The 19,085-nt window shown below is 41.8% G+C and overlaps 1 long non-coding RNA gene across 1 annotated transcript; it reads right to left on the bottom strand.

Moving 5' to 3' along the window:
- Positions 1-1,188: 1,188 nt before the first annotated feature.
- LOC134398381 (uncharacterized) lies at positions 1,189-18,964 on the bottom strand. The gene is made up of 4 exons (XR_010025411.1): positions 18,886-18,964; positions 18,576-18,732; positions 15,345-15,446; positions 1,189-1,276 (listed from the first exon to the last, which is right to left on the bottom strand). It is a non-coding gene; the product is annotated as an uncharacterized LOC134398381 (long non-coding RNA).
- Between the last annotated feature and the right edge of the window lie 121 nt (positions 18,965-19,085).

Consider the following 19,085-nt stretch of genomic DNA (forward strand, 5'->3'; position numbering starts at 1 on the left):
CAAACACAGGCAGTGGGCATCCTTCCCTTGACATGCTAAATCTACATCAGGGTGGGTGACTTGTAGCCCTCCAGTTGCTTTGCTCTACAGCGCTCATCAAGCCTAGCCAATTGTGAGAGAGCATGGGGCTTGTAGGCCAAAACATCTGGAGAGCCATAAATTGTCCACCCCTGATCTACATTGTGGTACAGTCCATGCTGCTACTTGAAAGGCTATGTGTCTCTAACTGCTATATAACAAGCAGAAAACCATCAAGTACAACCTTCTTCTCTACAGTATCTTCATGCTGGGGAAAGCTGCACCTGCTGAATTTCTGTTTGCCTTGCAGCAGTTAACAGTGCAGAGCCTTTTTTAGGGAAAGAGGCTGTTGCCTAGGTGAAGGTTGCATGTCCATTCTCCTCTCCTTCATATGTTGTGAAGGTAGCTCCCATCAAAATGAGGGAGGGGAAAAAACCACTATGCGAATCCAATGAAAAAGAAGAGATAGTCTCTAGTGTTGGAAAATAGAAAAGGGTTTTTATTTTTTGTTACGTATATCTTCAATCTTTAAAAAATTGCATTGTTGTAAAAGGACTTAATGTATAAAAAGCTCGACGTTTTGGATCTCCCGATCCTTCTTCAGGAGCTACAAATAAATGAAAAACTTTTTTATCAACACATACAATACTTACATTGAGTTTTGTCATAAACTGTATGCATATTAACTAGGGGTGTGCACGGACCCCCCAATCCGCCTCGTGGCCCGATCCGGAAAATCCGGATCGGGCCCAATCCTCTTCGCGCTGCTCTGCCCATCTCCCGCTCCACTCTGCGGAGCGAGATCCGGCTTCGCTCCGTGGAGCAAGATCCGGCTTCGCCGCCGTCACTATATCGAAGGCGGCGCCGGTGGCAGCGCCAGAGAAACCACCCACCCTCCCCGCCCCCTTACCTTCCTCTGTCGCGGGATTCAATTGAGGCCCCGGTTGAAGCCAGAAGAGGCCTCGGCCTTCACTTCCAGCTTCAACCGGGACCTCAATTGAAGCCGGCGACGGAGGAAGGTAAGCGTCCCTCCTCCCTGCTCCCTTACCTGGCGCCGCTGCCGCATGGATGACGGCGCCGGCAGCACCAGATTAGTCCCCCTCCCCCCCACTTACCTTCAGGCGAAGCTCCGGATTGAGGCGATCCTCTTCGCCTCGATCTGCCAGCCCCCCAATTCTCTTCGCCTCCGCCTTAAGGGTAGGCGAAGCCCCCCGCTCCACTCCTGCTTCTCCGGTTCGAGGAGAAGCGGAGCACATCCCTAATATTAACAACATTAAAATATGCAAAAAGCAAACGAAAAAGGAGGAGAGGGAAGGGAGGATAGGAGGACAAGAGAAAAAGAGAGAAAACAAAAAGAAATCAAAGTAACAACATTGCTTTTACTTCCGTTTGTGGCAACCTCCCTCTTCCCTTGGATTACACTTGCCAACCCAAACTTTTTTCGATCATTTACTTGTAGCCTACAATGTTGGCCTTGCAGTCAACCTTATTCTTACAGTAGACCCATTGAAATGATTTAAGTTAGTTCTGACTAACTTAAGTCCCATTCATTTCAATGGATCTACTCTAAGTAGGACTTAGGTTGGATTTTATCCCATGTTTACTTGGAGGTTAGTCACACTGGTTTCAATGGGGCTTACTCCCAAGTAAATGGACAGAAGACTGCAGTCTCAAATCAAATTCACATTGCAGAATGTGCCCTTATTTATAGATTATTTTTTTCAGGGAAGAACTTCTGCATTCACCTTAAAAGGGGGAAATATCAATACATTTCTCTAATTCAATATTAAGAAGGTATCTCCAGCAAGCTTTTACAGGTTTATGTGGGGGGAAAGAGGCCGAAACTGCTTGGGTGACACAGGCTCTTCCGCAAATTGTTTTATCTGTGCTAGTTTTAATGGCTTTACATGACCAAACATGTCAGAAATGAAACTGAATTGCTTTTATCAGCACACTTCAGGCCTACCGAGTCCTCAGCAAGCCCACTTTTGGCATAGAAGAAGTTGCCCAGCCCCAGCATTTGTGTCACATTAAACTAAGCTGCATTGTCTTCTTCTTCAAAGCACTCTTTCCGCAGCCTTGGGGCTTTAGAGCAGGATCATTTTGTGCTCATCCTTCTCTCTGTCTCCATTTGTCAATGTTGGTATGAATCAGTAGCCGCTCACTCTCCCCCCGGAATCTAGAGATTATAGACTTTACTGACCGAATGGGACTAGGGGCTCCTGCCGCAAAATGCTGGAGTCAGGCTGGAGCGAGAGCTTCAAAACACAGACAAAACAGATTTAACAAAATGTGTACATCCTTACAGGGTACAAAATCGTAGATGGCCATATGTAGCCCTCCATGAATGTTCATGCTTTGTCTTGGGAATGGGAGAAACAATCATAGGGGATGCAGATCTATTTTAGGGTGTCTATGCACTTGCCTTGGCTCAGAGACAACAGCATTTTGGAAGGAATCTGGTGAACCCTTGCAGTTATATGAACTACAGCAGAGGCCCACAACTTTTCTGGACCTGTGGCTACATTGGGGAATTTAAGAAACTGCTGAGGGCACCACCATATAATGCCTAATCAGCAGATTGCTGTTTTGGCATATACCCTTCACATTTATGGATCTTAGGCTGCACCTTACTCACCAACAGTTTTTGTTCTATGTCCATTGGACACCACAACATCGCTTTAATAACAGCTTTTCTAATTCAGGTAATTGGTGGTGATGCAATGCAGCTAATTCTTCTTTTAAAGATATGTTTGGCAATATCCAGTAGTTGCTTCTTTCGGAGCAAGTGTAGGTTATTACACAGATAAATTTTGTACTGGAACAGTCTAATATTCACTTTTAAATTATTTACCTGCTTCACGGAAATTAACAAATGGTTAGGGTACATGGATTCTCCTCACCCTTTTGACTGCTAAAAGACTGATATTACAACATTAGCAGGATAAACAGTTATTTACTATATTGCAATGGATTGAGAACCTTACAATGTTTTTAGTATTTGAAATGGTGGACACCACTTTCAAATGGATATTTATTTGGACATTTGGTCCACTTTCATTGAAGACTATGTAAAATTGCTAGAAAGTTGTATGCATTTCATACAAATCCACACATGTATATTTTTTAAAAAGAACAAAAATAAAATGTAAAATTAAAGAAATATCAGGTGCCTGCAGGCACCACATTGGAGACCCCTACACAGATCCTATTGGGGATCCCTGGACTACATGTTACTTTAAAGATGTGCCTAGCAGCTATATATTTCTTTCTTACTCTAAAGTGCAGTGGCCCAATCCAGGTTGGGACCATACTGTGGGACAGGATGGTGAGGCTTTAACCCTTTTTCCCCTGCTGTGGTCTCAATCCAGAATGGAGCCCACACTTACTTTGGTGTATGAAAGAAAGACATAGCTGCTAACTGTATTTTCAAGGTAATTTATAGCTTATCCATCAGCACAATTCATGTACATGGAATCCAATAGGAATTGATTAGAGATCTCAGTGACATCTTTAGTTTGGATTAGTGAATGAGCTCATCACTCCATCTTGATCAACTGGAATATATATACTCTTGGGGAAACTAATACCTACAGCCATTTTACCATTTATCAATCATCTGTGAAATGTCTGTCTCATTCTACATCAACTCCTGAATAATGACAGGAGCATTATAATATTTAGTCAACATCTCAATTTTTTAAGGTTGATTTTCATAAATAGTAATTTATACTCTAATAAAATTCACTCCCTCCTAGGGATTGTATATGGTGTAGGTGTATCAAAATGCAGCAGACACTTCAGCTTCTTGCTAATGTGTTGATGCTGATCAGATTTTACGAGCTGGCAATGCATCAATCACTCATCATTACACCACCCCCAAAGTGAATGTTAATGCACTCTTCCTCCTATTGGAGTGCAAGGTGAGACACACTTAGTTGACATTGCTGCCTTGCCATAACATGAGACTTACTTAACAAAACAAAGTTTCTCACAAATGTCATTCTCAAACTATGTCTGCCATTTAGGCACTGTGAAAAAGTTGGTACATTGATATCAGCACAACTAAGACCAGAGTGGAGGCAAAGAGATCTTCCTCCACTTCAAAGGTATTTCTCTACAGGGTGGCATGAGTGAGGCATTGTACCAGTTGAAGTCACTGGGGGTGCTTTCAACAGGTAAGAAGCATTCGGGAAACAAATGGTGGATGAAATTCTTAGACATATATAAAGGTCACCTCAGGCAGCTTAACAGATAAGTATGAAACATCACTATCTCTCACAATTATTTACTAGCTGTGTACACATGGATCCCTGTGGCTTGAGCACTGGCTCTCCCTTTGAACAAGAAGATCAGTCATTTGTGAAGAATGCTAGAAGTGCAAATGTTGGTTACGTTTTCCCCATATAATTCAATACTAATCCGCTGATATGTTTTATATATAAGTCTGATGCTTATATGTTGGAACACCTGCATAGGGCTGAGGAGACAAAGACGGTTTGCATGATCACAGAGGTAAAAGAAGCCATCATTGCTTCTCCCCTTACTCCTTTGCATGCCGCACATGCACTGGTTGTTTACATAATCACCCGTGCTGCAGTGTGGGTCAGTGTGTAGTCCGAACCCAGCACAGAGCACAGTGGGAGTGGCTTTATATCCAGCCCACAACCCCTACTGAACATTGTGGGTTGAAGGGTGGGTACGATGCCAGCCCTCCCATCCGTGCGCCGGGTTTGGGCGACACACCAACCTGTACTGCAGCACAGCAAATTATGTAAGAAATCACAATGGCTTCTTTTACCCCTGCAATCATGCAAACCTGGCCAATGGTTTTTATCCAGTTGGTGTCCCTCTGCTGACAGAAGGCTCTTTGATCTAGTAAAGGCTTCTAGAAGCAGAATGGGGAGGGTAATGGCTTTTTGCTGATTCCCCTCCCAATTGCAGCCCCCTGCACTTCCTCCCAGGCTGATCCAAAAGGTCCCCCCAATCCTCTGGAGCAGATTTTGGGGGGTGCACAAGGGGATGCAGGAGCAAATTGCCTCCTTCCTTAGTCTGTTGCAGGAAGCCCCTGCTGGATCAAAGAGCCTTTTGTCAGTAGAGAGATACAAACCAAATTGGATACAACCCAAATTTTCTAAATATGATGAATTACTGTCATTTAGAATGGTTAGTCATGAAATCAATGAGAGGAGAGGTGACCCTTGATTGAATACCAAGTTGTGTGTTCATTCCAGTTAGAGGTATAACTATCCAGAACTGCTTAGGAACAGTGGTTTCCCAATCCCCCAGTACCATTTTATTTATTTATTTATTTCATTTTTATACTGCCCAATAGCTGAAGCTCATATAAGTGAGTTGTAAATTGTCTGGAAAGTCCAATATCATCACACGTAATTTCAAATGAAGGATCCCACACAACCCAAACCCCAAACCCCCAAAATGAAGAGATTTCTTAAGGGGAAGTTAAGGGGAGAATTGGAAAGGTCAAATGCCTTCAGGAAACTTGAATGTGAGTTTAAAAACTTCAATAAGTGTTCAGATAAAATGAATACCATAGATTGGAAAGTGTTTGAACAAGTTCAAAAAGATGCCAACTTAACTAAATAGCAGCATTATGAAATACAGAAAAGGCATGGAGGCTCTTTAAAAAGTGGAATTCTTGCCCAATTAAGGAAAATAAAATAGAGCACAAACAACAAAGTAATTTGAAGAGTGTTGGAGATATTAAAATAAGCAAATATTTTTTTTCAATTAATACTTTTATTTATTTTCCACAAAAAACAGACACATAAGGGAAGGTACAAAAAAAAAAACCCACTACAAACTACACAGACTACTACACCATGCATACATCTACTAAAATAAACACAATACATAAGCAAATATTTATTTAAATACATTAGGGGCAAATTCAGGCAATGTAGCCAGTCTTTTATAGTGCAATCCTATACAGTTCTACTCAAATGTATATCCCACTAAATTAAATGGGCTTACTCCCAATAGGATTGCAGATTTATGCAGCAAAGATTTAATAGGACACTGAAAAGTGGAATGATTGCCCAGATTCTAGAGGCTAAATTCATTCTCCACATTTGTTGACTGAGATGTTGGAGAGAGACCATACCTGGACTATATTTTTTCAAGGAAGTTCATCAAATCAACTAATCAAATCTAATTAAATCAACTTGACAAAGGATGCTGTTTCAGAGCTAATTGGTAAATTACAGATTATTAAGTCACCAGGGCCAGATGGCATTCAACCAAGAGTCCTTAACAATGTGAAATTGCTGATCTTTTAACAAAAATATGGACCTATTAAAATCAGCCTGCTTACAAGAGGATTGGAATGCAGCCAATGCATCACCAATTTCTAAAAGACATCCAAAGAAGACTGAGGAAATTACACACCTGTAGCCCTAACGTTGGTCCTACGTAAATTTGTAGAAAGCATTATTAAAGCTAGAACATAGAAGAATAAGACTTCTTCTTGGGGATGGGTAAGCATGGCTTCTATCATCATATGTATATCCTGTTTTCATGGGGTTTTCCTCCAGGGCACTGACCAGATCTATACCTGCCTATTTTCCAGTAATCCTTTTGCATCAGCTATTCCCAGCCTACTCACTGAATCTGGACTGACCAAAGCTTCAGAATTCTTCAAGGGTGTTAATAAACATGTAGATGACACTGTGCAGTAGACAGCATATACTTAGACTTCCCCCAAAAAAATTTTTTACAATGTTTCTCACCAAAGGTTCCTAAGTAAATTCAGCTGTCATGAGATTAAAAGTTAAGTCCTCTTGAGAATTAGGAAGAGAGGGATCTGCACTACTAATTTAAAGCGCTTTAAAGCACTTTGAAAACGTTTTGAAAACTGTATATGCAGTGTGTCCTGGGCCCCAACAGTAGTCAAAACTGTTATAAAGTACTTTAAAGACCTTCAAAGCAGTATTGTAGATCCTGCCCAAGAAATGGAAGGAATACATAGAAAGTTTTCACAATTGATGGAGGAAAGTACAGTCCAGTGAGGATCTGCATTGGGACTGGTACTCTTTCACATGCCGGTATCATGACAGCTACACTCACACCCTTTTTATAAATATATATGGCATGGCCATATTTGGAACACAATGTGCAGTTTTCATCCCCATATCAAACAAGTTATCATAGCACTAGGAAAGGTGTAGGAAAGACCAACTAAAATTATCAGGGAGTTGGAACATCTTCCCATTGAGAAAAGTGTAAGGCATTTGTAAGGAATTTTAGTTAGTTTGTTTTTTTAAAAAATGGAGAGAATAATCCTATAGTCAGCTCTTCGATCTTGGAAGGGGGAATCAGAAATCTGCCCCCAGATCCCACCACTTTGCAGCTAGCATGAAGAGAACCATGCTGGCTGCCTCTCTGAGTCCAGAAAAGCGACCTTGGAGAAGGAGGAAAGGGGGCAGGAAGGGGGGAACACCAGAGAGGCCTGGATATGAGTTATCCTGAGCCACCTGCACCCCTTGTCCCTCCCCCTCTAAAGTGCCCTTGCTAGACAAGCTAAAAAGCCCATCCAGTGAAAATCACCAAAGACAGACAACAGGGAGGCAAAGGTCACCTCTTCCATTGCTCCTGCCCTGATGGCGTCAGCCTGGCAGGGCATAGGAATCCTGGAATGCCATACGATTGTGCCCTAAGAGTACAATCTAAGGGACTGCTGCTCAATAGACAGAGAGCTCTGAGATTGAAGCCTCCTGACTATCCTATTCCCTGGCAGCAGCAGCGGCGAGGAAAGGGTAGAAGAGAATGGAGGCAAAAACATCTCCCTTATTGTGGGCAGGATGGGTAGCCAAGAGGCTTTAGCATCCTTCAGATCCTAGCCTCTCCTACTCCCTCCCTTCCCTTCCCTCCATCCTCCCCCACTTTTCTTCTCTGCAAGCTCTTCTAACATCACTGTTATGACTCTGGAAGAACAACCACCATGGTGCTTTCCATGGTGTTTGCAAGAGGTGGAGGTGAGGGAAGGATTTTAGATCCCACCCCTCCCAACGTCACAGCAGTGCCTACACATTCAGGAGGGGGGGGGATCTGCCAAATACTGTGGGACACTCTCCCACTCTTTTGCATCTGGTCAAGAAGGCAGGACTCCTGCAGCTTTAACTGTTGTGATGAAGAGGGAATTTGACCAGGTGCCGCATGCATACAAATGATATCTGCTGAAATTCCCTTTTCTATACAACTGTTAAAGATACAGGAGTCCTGTCCTCCTTTCCATATGGTCATCTTACCAGAGGATTACTGTAAAAAGGAAAAGAGCAGGACAGATGTATATAAAATCATGAATGCTATAGAGAGAACGACACAGAAAGATTTTTCTTCCTATCTCACATTTACAAGTACTTATGACATTGAACAGAATAGATAAAAAGGGACTTTTTTGTATATAACATAATGGCCTCTAGCTTGGATGGCTTTTAAAAAAAGTTTTAGGCTGCAATCCTATGCCCATTTATCTGAGAGTAAGCCCCATAAAACTGGGACTTACTTCCAAGTAGACATGTAGAGGATAGCAAATGATTTCATGGAGGATAGGCCTATCATGATAGCTAAATGGACCCTCCACATGGTCAGAGGCCTCTGAATGCCAGAAGCTGGGGACATACAACTGGTAGACAGCTATCATCTACATGTCCTGCTTGTGGGCATCCCAAGCACCTATGGTCTGCTGCTATTAGAAACAGGGATGCTGGAGTAGAAATGGTGTGCATGTATGTGTGTAAAAGAGTTCAGAAGTGGGCTTCAAGAATGATTCATAACTTGGAAAGTCTGGCTTCTATCAGGATTGCCAAACTAAATAGAATGACCTTAAAACAGATGGTTAAGTGTTGCTATTATCACTGTTTGTAACTGCCTCCCATGGAGAGATTTCTAATAGGAAATGCTGTTCTAGCAAAAGCATTATGATATTTTGGAGTTAGACGTTGAGGCCAACAAACTGAAACTGGAATTAAGACATAAGCCTTTCATATATAATTGACATCAAAGATGTAATCTGCTCCCCATCAAATGAAGTCTTTGAATTGTACCTCTAGTTACCATCTTTCTAAAAGAGACTCTTGCATTCCATCAAAAATGTAAAGTGTTGTACTAGTAACTAATAGTTAAATCTATGAGCTTTCTCAGACAGGATTTTACATATGGCCTTAAAGGGCTTGAAGGGAAGGGAAGGGAAGGGAAGAGAAACCAAGTAACAATTATTGTTGGTGGAGGTGGAAATTCAACTTCAGAGATAAAAAACAATTTGCCTTGGAATAGTCACACAATCCATATGCAAAATATCCCTGAAATTATCTGGGAATGACTTTATTACAAAAGATAATGTTTATAGTTCACTGTTTGCTGGTCTTGATAGCCTAATGCAAGTGTGACCATGCTAATAGACTATCTGAAGAGATTATGAATTCAGCCAAATGCTGTGAAATACGCTATTGAACTGGAAGGCCTGGAGAATGACACCACTTGGGTCCAGTATAACCATGGTATGTTTTACATGTCCTAACTTGGTGACTCTGGGACAGTTTGCTATTGTTGTTGCTGTTGTTTTTAAAAAATCTGTTTGCAATTCAGGCCAAATCTGATGGTAGTTCTTAGGTTGTTTGCATAATGGCGGGCATAGTTGAATTTAAACGACTACTTGAAAGGTCATCTCTTTCTCCCTCTCTCACACTATCAGTTTGATAATAAATTCCTTTATATTGTGTAGAGTATTTTAGGCTGCTATCTTACTGAAATTCTACATAAACATCAGTGCTACAGGAAGCCATCCATATCTGTTCCATTTGGGCCATTTTTTCCAATAATTATTAGAGAGTCCCCCAACTTTCCAGAGCAGATTTCGAGGGTGCTGCAGGGGGGCAAGCAAGGACACATTCTGGCAGTGGTTGCTTCCGCTTGTGTTATCATGATGCTGAATCTGTCCCTTATTTATTACACAGGTCTATATGCCACTTCCCAGTGAACTATCAAAGTAGCTAACAATAATAAAACAATCATGAAAATGCAATCATAAAATGCAATAAAATAATCACTACTTGGCAATAAAACTATAACTCTACTGGCTGGGTCACACCTCAGGAAATCTCTGCTTGGAGAGGCAGATCTTAAGCAGAGGTCTAAAGATCAAAGCTGAAGATGTGGTGTACGTAGCGTTAAAGAGATTGAGTGGGTGTGTAGAAAGGTTGGAGGGAGGCAGAAAGTGAGGACTGAGGGTCTTCTCTGGCTCAGAGAAGGACATTCAGCACTGTCACACTTAAGTTGTATTTGAGGCAAGCATTATGAGCTGCCCAAGTTCATATTTCCATGCCTGAAAATATGAATTTTGTTGCCATTGCTAAGCATGTGTTGCCACAGCAAACCACATTAAATGGCAATGTGGGCAAATGATTCCAAAGAAGCAAATGGCACAAAGAAACAGCAGCTAGAACAAAAGGGAGGGCCCATGTTTGTCCTGGAGGGCTAGTTTTGCTCATGGAAAGCTCCATGAGTGTTAATCTACAGTCAGCAGTGCTCCCACTGGTAGAAGGGCCTGAAATGGATTGTTCCCTTCTAAAAACAAAACAAAAGGTACGTAAGGGTGGGACTAGGATGGCCACTTACACATTGCCTAGAAAGAAGAATTGCATCACAAAAAAAGAGGGCAAAAGAGGACACCAATTGCATGATATCCGCATACGCAAATACAGGTGTGTAGGTGCAATTTTTAAAATAATAATGATAACCTCAATAGAAATGCAATACATCTCACCATAACAAAGAAGATTGACCCAGGTCACTTGTCTGTGTGCTCAGGTTGCTGTCCAGGCACTAACTGTGGATGGGGAACTTCAAGGCCCACTGCTCTCTGCCTTCTTATATATCTTTAAACGGGACATGGACTGGATAGCCCTTCAGAAATAGAACACTTTCAAACAGAGGAATGTCTTCTGCCAGGTTTCCAAAATAGAAGAAAGTCTTCTCTAAAGTAGTACAACCGACCACTCTATGGGCCCCCTCTGTTCTCCCTGTAATTTAGGCACTGGCCTAGTAAGCCACGATATCCAGATCCCAGCCCTTCAAGGGATGGAAGATAATCCAATCTAATGTGAGAGGGCACTGACAAACTGTGTTGTGTTTTTTCTGAGGCGGTGAAAAAAATACAAAGTGGTTTTTTCCCATTAGCACTTTACTTTGCATTGCCTATTTTCCCTCAGAAACATTGAACGGGTTCTATATTCAGGGAGTACGGTACGACTTTTTTGGTTGCTGCTGCTGGTGGGGGTTGCTGACAAAAGCAGGTACAGCTTCTGTGCCATTTTGACTGAAGCTAACTTCAGGCCAATTTCTGCTCTTAGTCAACCTTTCCCGCACCGCAAGTTTCACCAGAACAGCAGTAAAAGAGCTGTCCAGAAATCTCTTTCTTTGGACTTGTGTCTTATTTACAGAGGCAGATATTTCAAAGAACTGACAACTTCACCCATCTCCACTGGACTGGAATACGATTTTTTTTAAGAAAACAAAAACATAAGTTCAAATGAACAACCTGACATTCTTTAGCTTGGAATAAAAGGGGTCCTCTTTCCCCCACCCCACCCCACACCGCTATATAAATCTTTTACAGAACTTATTGGCACCAGCTTCAAAAGAGCTGTTTTACAATTAGCTACATCTTTTCCCTTATGAAATCATATGTCAGCGGGAGGTTTGCCCAAGGAAAAAGCAATAAATAATACCTTTAAGCAGCATTTAATAATTGTAACCTATCTAATGCTTCCATGATAGGTTTGAATCCAAGAACCGTGAAGGGCATTAGACAATGTGATTCATGCAGGAGTCTGCAGAGACACAAAGAAACTGCAAAAACCTCCATGAGGAAGCTGGGAAGACCAAAGCATTTCATTTTAAAAGCATACAGGAGGGCTAAAGAAGGTCTATGTTGTCAGTGAAAGCATTTTCTGTGCTCTGCATGCCAAAACAAAAGGAAAGAGAACAAAATGAGAAAGGGGAAAGAGAGGAGAGAGGAATTTCAGCAGGCATTCCAAGAATTGTTCTTTGACGTCATATGAAACAGTAATCATGGCCAGACACCAACCCGTTCACATGCTTCCTGTGTGGTGTGAAAGCTATTTCCTTCTGGTGTGAGCCCTTGTTACTGTTGAATGGATGTGAAGTTTACAATCATGAGTGGGATCAATTGCACAAGTTTATGCCATTTGAGTGGGATCCTTCTAAGCAAGTGAGAAAAACATGAAGATGTGCTTGTTTAATTCATACACCCTCCCTCGAAAGGCATGGAATCACAGTGAGAGCTCCCACATTGCTCAGTGTGACTGACTGTGAGACATAATCCCCGGGCTGAATTTTCCTTGAGTTAAGAAGATAAAAAGGATCATCAGCCAGGGGGGATATCACGGTTCCCAACTGTCGCTTCTCCCCTCCTGCTTCTGTCACACAATACTTCCTCTTTCTTCACAGAGAATACAGAGGAAGGAACAGTGACCACATGGCCCATTCAATGGGCATTTTTATCATGACACATTTCCTGCACACAGCAGGAGATCGCAGCAAGTTTCACTTCCCAAAATAGACTTACCGGGGTCTTATTTTGTGATGGAAAGGAGGCCAGAAGGAGCAAGAGATGCATGGGAGGTGGACAGCAGCATCAAAAGGACTCCCCAAAAAACCATGAATGGGCAGTAACGAGCATGCAATAAAATGCTCATCTGATTAAGCTTATAGTTGAGAACAAACATCCACTGGTGTTATTGGAATTGGACATAATTACAAGGGATGGACAGATAGTAGATCTCTGGGTGATTTGCAGTAGATCTACAATATCAGCACCACCCTCAAATCATACTCTTCGGGTAACCAGGAGTGACTTTTTTTGTAGAAAGACTGTAAGCTGCCTTCAGTTCTGGTACACAAACAAAAGCTTGGGCTGGGGGGGATCTAAGTTTATGTCTTTTGCACCTGGCTCCTGTTGGTAGATCTCAGGGTTCTAATAATAATATAAAAAAACCAAACTAGATCCCCCCAACCCCAGGATCTGACCCTAATCCTGAATTAACCTATGGGGCATAGGAAAACCCACTCCTGTCCCTGTCTAAAGAGGATCCCCCCAAATTTGAGCAGTTTTATGAAGCCTGGGTCACAACAGCTGGAGGCTCACTGAGAAAGCTTGGACAAATCCCTCTTTGTCAGACTCATTGCTCCTATCTCTAAAATGGAGCAAGAGAGACTTAAGGCAATTTTGGTAGCCAGCCTGAACCTTGAGATAGATGGCAGAAGGGAGGGACAGAAGTCTAAACAGACTTGTACAAGTGCACGAGGCACTGGCAAACTGCATGTAAATGCCAAGGCCATGCTGACTGACAGAAGTGAGGCAGGTGGAGTGTTTCCTACCTCCCCAAACACAGAGTTGTGATTCTTCTTGACTGTCTTTGGAATACATCCAGTTACCTGCTGGATTTCTGTGTGTGGTCATTTCCCAAAAAAGACGTAAAAGCTGGGATTGCAGCTGATCCTAATTGCTTTGAACGCAGATTCCTTTGACATTTTGCACAGGAATAACAGGCAATGTGGATGAATTAATGCAAACATGCCAGATGGTACTTGATTTACAAGGACTCTGGTGAAGCGGCTTTTGGAAGGGAATGCTTACAAAACTGTCTGTGGGAATTGCAGAGGATTTATAGCGCTTCCAAAATGATATTTTATCACCCCAATTGACATTTTTGTAAGGGGACAATATCCAAGCAGTCTCAATAAGGTTGTCGGGTAAAGAATAAGCAAGACTACTTACTAATGGGGATGGATCATAAAATTGGGAGAGGGGATTGTTTGTTTCTTCAGAAAAGGAAATTTTATTAGGGTTCTGGTTTAACTTGTGAATTCAGCCATCCTGTTCAAGCAATGACCATTTAACAACCTTCTATGATATATACTGTGACTATGTAGAATGTGTGTACATTATTTATTTAATTTATATACTGTCCTACTTCCCTCAGCACAAAAAATAAAACAACCACCAAAATGATAAAGACTGCAGTGAACATATTAAAATACTGAAACATTAAAAAATATTTAAGAGCCAACAGTAAATTTCATAATCAGAGCAACAGATTTTTAAAAAACCAAATGCCTGCTGGAAGAGGACTGAATTAACCTGGCACCTTAGTATATACAATACAGGTGAATGTCCCTGGAAAGAGCACTCCACAGATGGGGCCACTACAGAAAAGGCTCTTACTCTGGACAGCGACTCATAGAGAAGAGCCTTCAAAGATTATCTGTGCAATAAGGCAGGAACATATAGGAGAAGGTGCTCATTTGCAATGCCCAGTTCTTCACTGCTCGCTCCTACTGGATGGATGGACAGAGAGAGAGAAAGAGGGAGGGAGAGAGAGAGAGATGGTCTGTGTGCCCTTGTGAGTAGACTGCTGAATCCACCAAGTAAGGCCTTTCCAATCTATTACTTTGTCATTTTGTTGACTCAACCCCATCCCTAGCAGACCCATGCCAAGCCCACTCCAGATATCTGAAGACCTTTGGCATGGCCTAGAAGCAATGATGTCACTTCCCCTTTGCTACACCAGAGGACGCAGAGACTATGATGGGCTGCATGGCTTAGCATGCCAGAGGGGCAGGATCTACACTACTGCTTTAAAGCACTTTATAACAGTTTTGACAACTGTTGGGGCCCAGGACACACTGCATATACAGTTTTCAAATCATTTTCAAAGTGCTTTAAAGCACTTTAAAGCAGTAGTGTGTAAATTCCCCCCCCAGGACACCCTGTCTCAACATTAGAATTACTTTGTTCCTCTTCATAGGTGTCTGCATTTTAAAGTAGGGATGGCTAAGAATTTTGGTTGGTTGGTTGGGTTGTTGTTTTTATAAGAACTTCATAAAATTTGCACAATTTTCATATTCAGGAGGGAAGGACCTTGAGTTTTAAAAATGTTCTAGTGTGGGAGAAGCCAAAACAGACAGATTCATCCTCCAGGTACAGGGCTTTGATTGCTTTGCACTTAAAAGTCTGGGTTTGAATCCCTGTGTACTCAACCCTGCTTATAGTACTGAATCAGAGTGATCAGAGCCAAACTACAAGTAAAACCTTCCCCCACCCCATCATCCCTGTGAAAGAAAAGAGGTTCCATTTATGCTAGTGGAGGTTGGTTTGTTTTTCCTTTTTAACTCCCCGCCCCCCCCCAAGCAAACACACTTTGCTTACACCAGTGTAAATAGAAAGCTAACCATCAGCTACATGCTATGAGATTAACGTAATGTGTAGTTTGGCTCTCAGTCACCTCTTTTTCCTGGCAGGTTCCTCAGCTTCAGCTCTATGGCAAGCAGGTACATGGTGGCGCTCTCCATGCGGGGAATAGCTGTGCCTCTTGAATTTGGCCAGTCTAGAGGGGTGAGAACTCCATTTAGCTCATTGTTTGATAAGAACTTACCAAAACGTCTTCACTGACAGGATGGCAAGAACTTGAGATTATTTTAAAAAATGAATGTGGGAAGAAGCGAAACTGACAGATTCATAAAGAGAGCTGAATGGTATAGAAACGTAATAAAATAAATAAATAAATAAAATCCCTATTTTACTGGCTTAATAGCTATGACATGCATATTTACTGATTTTGTTGCATTTCTATTCATTTATTCTTTGATGATCTGAACTCCTAGTTCCAAATCTGTAATTTTAATCTGCATATTTATTAATAGACTGTTTTCAAGACTTCCTCTTCTAAATTTAAGTGCAGAGGGGGAGACAAGGGTCAAACCAGTTTATGAACCACCTCTATAGCTCTGGAAGAAAGTAAACTGTGGCTCTAAATAACAAGCCAGTGAATAAAGTTTCCTATGAGTCAGGATTTATTTCACATTTAATTGGTGTATAGTAAATTATATGCGCTCAGGACACCCAATAAATGACTAAGTGATTAGTCTATTTTCTGCTACACCTCCCAATTTAATATGCACAATTTTAATTAATGGGATGTTTTCCCTACACCGTTCCAAGACATTAGGAAAGATAAATAAAGCTAAGGCTTCTTCCAAGTCTGTGACACCCCACTTGGGTGTCTCCCCAGGACTCAATAGATCACTACAAATTGTTGCTATCTATTTATCCTTCTTCCAGCCATGTGACACTGTTTGCAACCAGGCCATTAAGAATTAATATCGCAAGTAAGAGGCATTATTCTTAATACTTCACAAATAGTAATAATTACCCAGGATTTTACTCCTATCTTTCTTATCTATTAATTTTCTAATTTTTTCAAAAATAAAAAGGCAATGTAATTGATGATGATGATGATGATGATGATGATGATGATGATTCTATATTTTCATCATTATACCATTAGCCTTGTATAATATGCTTCTTCCCCAAAAAAGGAATGCTTAGGATCTTCCCAATCCCATTTGGCAAGCCCCCAAAATGATTAAGTTGCCATTCATGTGTTAGATCCTTCATATGTCCGTGTCTGTGTTCACACATAGGAACACATGAAAAGACCTGACCTGATCAGAACCCTCCAAGTAACTGTAGTAGCTACAAGCTTTAACAGTTGAAAAAGCCTTTTTGACATGCTGCTCACACACACACACCCTTGCGCATCCGCCCTCCTTGCTCACCCTTCCTGGAAGTACCTGACAACTTCGATAAACATTGTGGCAAGACAAGAAGAGTCATGTGAAGTCATAACTGCAAAGCTTCTCAGTGCAAAGATAATTAACACATCAGGAGGGGGAGTGTGCAAGCCCCCACCCCCTCCATCATTGTGTTTGCCACCCTCTACAATGGTGGGTGACTTTGTGAAGAGAACAGCCTCCTATATCGGGGGGGGGGCTCCACGTGATCCAGAACACTGATTTTTCGGCATCGGGATCACGTGGAGAGCCCCCACGGATACAGGAGACTCTCCTCTTCACAAAGTCGCCCTCTACGTATAGAGGGTGATGGACACAATTGCGGGGGGTGGGCATGGCTAGCACACTCCCCCTCCTCACAGGTTGATCAACCTTGGATTGAGAAGGCCTGAATATATACTGTACATAGCTATGGAAAAACTACAAAATAAGGTTCAGCATATGGACCTCTGTCTTTTTCATCTTGCTCCCCTCCCTGCCAAAAAAAAAAAAAAAATGGTGAAAGAATGTTTATTCAAAGTGTCTTTGAACAATCCCATGAGTAGCCCCATCCTATGCATGGATTCTCAAGAACACAGGAACATAGGAATCTGCCTTATAGTAGGGTGACCTGCTAGAAAGGAGGACAGGGCTCATGTATCTTTAACAGTTATATTGAAAAGGAAATTTCAGCAGGTGTCATTTGCATGTGTGCAGCACCTGGTTAAATTCCCTCTTTATCACAACAGTTAAAGCTGCAGGAGCCCTGCTCTCTTTTGCATGTGGTCGCTCTAGCTAAACTAGAGTGTGATGAAGAGGGAATTTCACCAGGTTCCCCATATATACAAATGACACCTGCTGAAATTCCCTTTTCAATACAACTGTTAAAGATACAGGAGCCCTGTCCTCCTTTCCAGATGCTCACCCTGCCTTATACCAAATCAGATCATTGATCTATCAGCTAGCAGCAGCTCTATGGCATTTCAGCCAGGCCTTTTTTCTACCTGGAGATGACAGCAAGCAGGTGTTCTACCACTGAGTCATAGTTCCTCCCCCTCTCATGCTCAATGGAACATGCTCCAAAGTAAGTATGCATAGCCTCATAGCCTTACAGTACAACCCTAAGCATGTTTACTCAGGAATGAGTTCCTCAGTGTCCAATGGGACTCTTTTGCAGGGATGGTGCCAGACTAGACTTTCATTGTGCAATCACCCTGCCTCAAGCACAGCTATTTGCAGGGGAGAGAAGGGGCATTTTCCATTTTTAACCCTCCCACTTTTTTCCTCCCACTTTTTTCTTACTGAAAAAAAAAATCTGTTGAAGGGTAAGTGCGCACAGGATTATACCCCAGCCTGTAAAATTGCCCTTAGAAAAATTGGTTTGAGTAACAAAGTATATATTGAGAAACTGTGTGCGTACAAAATGAAGTGGGACAGGAGAAATCGGGAATGTCCATGAAATACCTCAGAGGGACTTGGCACTGTCAAATGTAAGCACACATCTCACACCTCATAATTCTGCTTAAAAGAGCTACACAGGAAATGAGAAGTGTTATTAAAAAGTGATACTTTTTCTCTTTGAAGGTAGGTTTCAAAACAGGGAGCTTTAGACACTTGAACTGAGGAATTCGTTTTAGCATATAAAACCTAGGTGGCATGCATTTTATGCTCCCTAAGAGGGAAATAAAGGCATCTCTTATTGGCGACTGGAGTTAATAGGAATTGATAAATTACTTTCCATCCCAATAGACAAGAAATCTCAAAAGTTTTGGATTTCCATTGTCAGAGAAATTACTTCTGCAATTCCGCCAGCAGGAGGGAATTTAACTGTGGTGTGGGGGGGTTGGTTTTTCTTTTCTTTTTTTAACCTTATCAGAGTATGACAAAAAACGGAAAATTCATACCTCTGTGACTGCACTGTATGAATGCACCAGTTCCAAGGGCCCTGTTTAGAAAATTCTAATTTATGAATGCCACCTGCATATTTGTAGCACTGGCTTGAAAGTTCAGAATCCTTTGGATGTCAGACGGCTGTTCTTCAAGCCTTCTCAGCTGCATTGCCTGGAGAAACCAAAGGGAGAGCACCGAGAGGATTAGCGCTTGAGCTACACAGGGCCTGTTTCACACTCCCCCAAGCATGTCCCTTTCGCTCGGGGTTATGTGAGCACATTCTGCAGCGAGTTAAAATATCGCACTGCATATGAATCTACTTACTGAAGTTTGAAGTTACTTTTAGGACACCAGGCATTAATAAAAGATTAGATGGTTTTAAGCAGAATATAATGTCTCAAAGAATGGATTTTCAAATAGGCTTTTTAAAAAAAAATGGAAGAAAGGAAAGGAAAGGAAGAGAGAAAGAATTCGTCCTGGTTTCAATATCTGCACTGTGCAGTTTGGGTGGTATCTTATCAGAG

The sequence above is a fragment of the Elgaria multicarinata genome, chromosome 4 (assembly GCF_023053635.1).
Source record: "Elgaria multicarinata webbii isolate HBS135686 ecotype San Diego chromosome 4, rElgMul1.1.pri, whole genome shotgun sequence".
NCBI classification, from domain to species: Eukaryota; Metazoa; Chordata; class Lepidosauria; order Squamata; family Anguidae; genus Elgaria; species Elgaria multicarinata.